This window comes from Haliotis rubra, unplaced genomic scaffold (genome assembly GCF_003918875.1).
Source record: "Haliotis rubra isolate DU_JTF1 unplaced genomic scaffold, ASM391887v1 Scf954, whole genome shotgun sequence".
In the NCBI taxonomy this organism is placed as follows: Eukaryota; Metazoa; Mollusca; class Gastropoda; order Lepetellida; family Haliotidae; genus Haliotis; species Haliotis rubra.
In genome coordinates this window covers 167,876-172,726 of record NW_025767695.1, presented here as the reverse complement: position 1 = coordinate 172,726, position 4,851 = coordinate 167,876, and the positions used below count along the sequence as shown (strand labels likewise).

The window sequence follows — 4,851 nt, the reverse complement described above, 5'->3', positions numbered from 1 at the left end:
GGGAATGACTGAATGAGTGAGTGAGTGAGTTGGGTTTAGTGCTACCTTGTACTTCATAGTGTCAGTTTAACTGGAATGAGTGAATGAGTGAGTGAGTGAGTTGGGCTTAGTGCTACCTTGTACTTCATAGTGTCAGTTTAACGGGAATGAGTGAATGAGTGAGTGAGTTGGGTTTAGTGCTACCTTGTACTTCATAGTGTCAGTTTAACGGGAATGAGTGAGTGAGTGAGTTGGGTTTAGTGCTACCTTGTACTTCATTGTGTCAGTTTAACGGGAATGAGTGAGTGAGTGAGTTGGGTTTAGTGCTACCTTGTACTTCATAGTGTCAGTTTAACGGAAATGAGTGAATGAGTGAGTGAGTGAGTTGGGTTTAGTGCTACCTTGTACTTCATAGTGTCAATTCAATGGGAATGAGTGAGTGAGTGAGCGAGTTGGGTTTAGTGCTACCTTGTACTTCACAGTGTCAGTTCAATGGAAGGAAACCCTGAAGGTTGGAGGTTCTAGATGTTTGAATAGTTGGTGGTATGATGAGCATGACTGACAAAGTAATGATCATAATCACCGCGATTCCTGTCATCATCACCAGCAGCATATCCTGACATGACCAAGGGATGCAACTCTAGGCATGTGAAAACCCTACCAGATGAGATTATGTATTGAACAATGTATGATGTGAATGACAAAATAAAGCATGATGTGATTCTGGTTCCACGTCCATCAGCAAATCCTGGTATGATCAAGGAATGCAACTCTAGGTATGTGCAAACCCAACAATAGGAGATGTATGTATTGAACAATCTATGGTGTGAATGACAAAATAATCATGATGTGATTCTGGTTCCACGTTCATCAGCAGATCCTGGTATGATCAAGGGATGCAACTTTGTCATATCTGAATATGATGAGGTATAAGTATTGAACAATACAAGCAAGATATAACTCAGAATTTTAATATATTTTATTCCAAAAATTATTCTATGATGGTATTCTACATTGATTATTATTTAAGTCAGCTGACTTTCTTACATTTTCAACATCAGACTAAAAACTAGAACAGTATCTTCATCTACATTGGGTGACAAACGTAAAGTGCTAGCAACAGTGTAACTCGGTATGAATGGTGCCACTCGGTATTTTGCAATGTGAAAAAAGATCCCAAAGCAGAATGTGCGTATCTAAAACTGACCAACCCCATCATATCAGTATCCCCACCCCACCTCAGTTTCATTTTCATTCTGGTCTCCCACACCCCACCTCCAAACTGACCAACCCCCATCAGTATCCCCCAACAAGTATCATTCTGCATGATACCAAGTATTAATCTGCTGTTGTCAAAACATACTGTGTATATATACTCCTCTACATCTGGTTGTAATCACTTTTAGCTTGATAATGATGTAAGAATCTACATTGCAACATCGCTCTATGCAATAAATAAGAAGTCATTAAAGTTGTATCTTTCAGTCAGTCACAACTTCTAGAATGGCTATATCAAACAAACATGAGTATCATTCTGCTCTCCTCCCACACCTTCCACCTCCAAACTGACAAACCACCATCAGCACCTCCCACCCAGTATCATTCTCTTCTCCCCACACTCACACCCCCTGAACTGACCAACCCCCATCAGAACCTCCCATACAGTATCATTCTGTTCGCCCCACACACCATCTCAAAACTCCAACCAAGAGCCATCAGAACCCCCAACCAAGAATCATTCTGCTTCACAAACACTAACCCCCAAACTGACTTCAACCCCCATCAGAACTCCATCAAACCAGTATCGTTCTGTTCTCCCCACACCCCACCTGCAAACTGACAAGGCCCCCACCAAGTATCATTCTGCTCTCCCTACACCCCACCTTCAAACTGACCAACAACCAATCAGACCTCCACCCAGTATCAATCTACTCTCCACACACCCCACCTCCAAACTGACCAACCCCATCAGAACCCTCCACCAAGTATCATTCTGCTCTCCTTACGCCCCACCTCCAAACTGACCAAACCCCATCAGTATCCCACACCAAGTATCATTCAGCTCTCCTTCGACCCCACCTCCAAACTGACTAACCCCATCAGAACCCTCCACCAAGTATCATTCAGCTCTCCACACACCCCACCTCCAAACTGACTAACCCCATCAGAACCCTCCAGCCAGTATCAATCTGTTTCCACACACCCACACCCAAACTGACTAACCCCCATCAGAACCCTCCACCAAGTATCAATCTGTTTCTCCACACCCACCTCCAAACTGACTACAACCCCATCAGAACCCTCCACCAAGTATCATTCTGCTTCCACACACCCACCTCCAAACTGACTAACCCCATCAGAACCCTCCACCAAGTATCATTCAGCTCTCCCCGCACACCCCACCTCCAAACTGACTAACCCTATCAGAACCCTCCAGCCAGTATCAATCTGCTCTCCACACCCCACCTCCAAACTGACTAACCCCATCAGAACCTCCACTAAGTATCAATCTGTGCTCTCCACACCCCCACCTCCAAACTGACTAACCCTCATCAGAACCCTCCACCAAGTATCATTCTGCTCTCTTCTAATTCCACCTCCAAACTGACCAAACCCCATCAGAACCCTCCACCAAGTATCATTCAGCTCTCCTACACCCCACCTCCAAACTGACCAACCCCATCAGAACCCTCACCAAGTATCATTCTGCTCTCCCACACACCCCACCTCCAAACTGACTAACCCCCATCAGAACCCTCCACCAAGTATCATTCAGCTCTCCCTACACCCCACCTCCAAACTGACTAGCTAACCCATCAGAACCCTCCACCAAGTATCATTCTGCTCTCCTACACCCCACCTCCAAACTGGCCTGCACCAACCCCATCAGAACCCTCCACCAAGTATCATTCTGTTCTCCCTACACCCCACCTCCAAAACTGACTAACCCCATCAGAACCTCCACCAAGTATCATTCAGCTCTCCACACACCCCACCTCCAAACTGACTAACCCCATCAGAACCCTCCACCAAGTATCATTCAGCTCTCCACACACCCCACCTCCAAACTGACTAACCCCATCAGAACCCTCCACCAAGTATCATTCAGCTCTCCTACACCCCACCTCCAAACTGACTAACCCCATCAGAACCCTCCACCAAGTATCATTCAGCTCTCCCTACACCCCACCTCCAAACTGACTAACCCCATCAGAACCCTCCACCAAGTATCATTCAGCTCTCCACACACCCCACCTCCAAACTGACAAACCCCTATCAGAACCCTCCACCAAGTATCATTCTGCTCTCCCTACACCCCACCTCCAAACTGACCAACCCCATCAGAACCATCCACCAAGTATCATTCTCCGGCCCCACACCCCACCTCCAAACTGACAAGGCCCCATCAGAACCACCCCCACCCCACCCAACAGTATCATTTGATCGCTCCACACCCAACCTCCAAACTGACCAACCCCCATCAGAACCCACCACCCAGTATCATTTTGCTCTCCCTACACCAACCTCCAAACTGACCAAACCCTACCAGAACCCCCCACCCAGTATCATTTTGCTCGCTCCCTACACCAACCTCCAAACTGACCAACCCCCATCAGAACCTCCCACCAGTATCATTTTGCTCGCTCCCTACACCAACCTCCAAACTGACCAACCCCCATCAGAACCCGCCACCCAGTATCATTTTGCTCTCCCTACACCAACCTCCAAACTGACCAAACCCAATCAGTATCCCCCACCAAGTATCATTCTGTTCTCCCCTACTCCACCGCTGAACTGACGAAACCCCATCAGTATCCCCCACCCACTATCATTCTGCTCTCCCCACACTCCACCCCCGAACTGACCAACCCCCATCGTTGTGTTATGGACAATAATCACACAGCTCCAGGTGTCTACATTAGGTAAGAAACGTGAGATTTTGGTGATATTGCATCGTTGTGTTATGGACAATAATCACACAGCACCAGGTGTCTACATTAGGTAAGAAACGTGAGATTTTGGTGACATTGCATCGTTGTGTTATGGACAATAATCACACAGCACCAGGTGTCTACATTAGGTAAGAAACGTGAGATTTTGGTGACATTGCATCGTTGTGTTATGTACAATAATCACACAGCATCAGGTGTCTACATTAGATAATAAAAGTGGGGCTTCGGTGATATTGCATCGTTGTGTTATGGACAATAATCACACAGCATCAGGTGTCTACATTAGATAAGAAAAGTTGGGCTTTGGTGATATTGCATCGTTGTGTTATGGACAATAACCACACAGCACCAGGTGTCTTCATTAGGTGAGAAACGTGAGGCTTTGGTGATATTGCATCGTTGTGTTACGGACAATAATCACACAGCATCAGGTGTCTACATTAGGTAAGAACACAGCACCAGGTGTCTACATTAGATAAGAAAAGTGGGGCTTTGGTGATATTGCATCGTTGTGTTATGGACAATAACCACACAGCACCAGGTGTCTTCATTAGGTGAGAAACGTGAGGCTTTGGTGATATTGCATCGTTGTGTTACGGACAATAATCACACAGCATCAGGTGTCTACATTAGGTAAGAACACAGCACCAGGTGTCTACATTAGATAAGAAAAGTGGGGCTTTGGTGATATTGCATTGTTGTGTTATGGACAATAACCACACAGCACCAGGTGTCTACATTAGGTGAGAAACGTGAGGCTTTGGTGACATTGCATCGTTGTGTTATGGACAATAATCACACAGCATCAGGTGTCTACATTAGGTAAGAAAAGTGGGGCTTTGGTGATATTGCATCGTTGTGTTATGGACAATAACCACACAGCACCAGATGTCTACATTAGGTAAGAAATGTGAGGTTT

General features: G+C 45.9%; 1 long non-coding RNA gene across 1 annotated transcript; it reads right to left on the bottom strand.

Annotated features, from left to right (window-relative positions):
* Positions 1–943: 943 nt before the first annotated feature.
* On the bottom strand, positions 944–4,133 carry LOC124264985. The gene is made up of 2 exons (XR_006895310.1): positions 3,780–4,133; positions 944–1,181 (listed from the first exon to the last, which is right to left on the bottom strand). It is a non-coding gene; the product is annotated as an uncharacterized LOC124264985 (long non-coding RNA).
* Between the last annotated feature and the right edge of the window lie 718 nt (positions 4,134–4,851).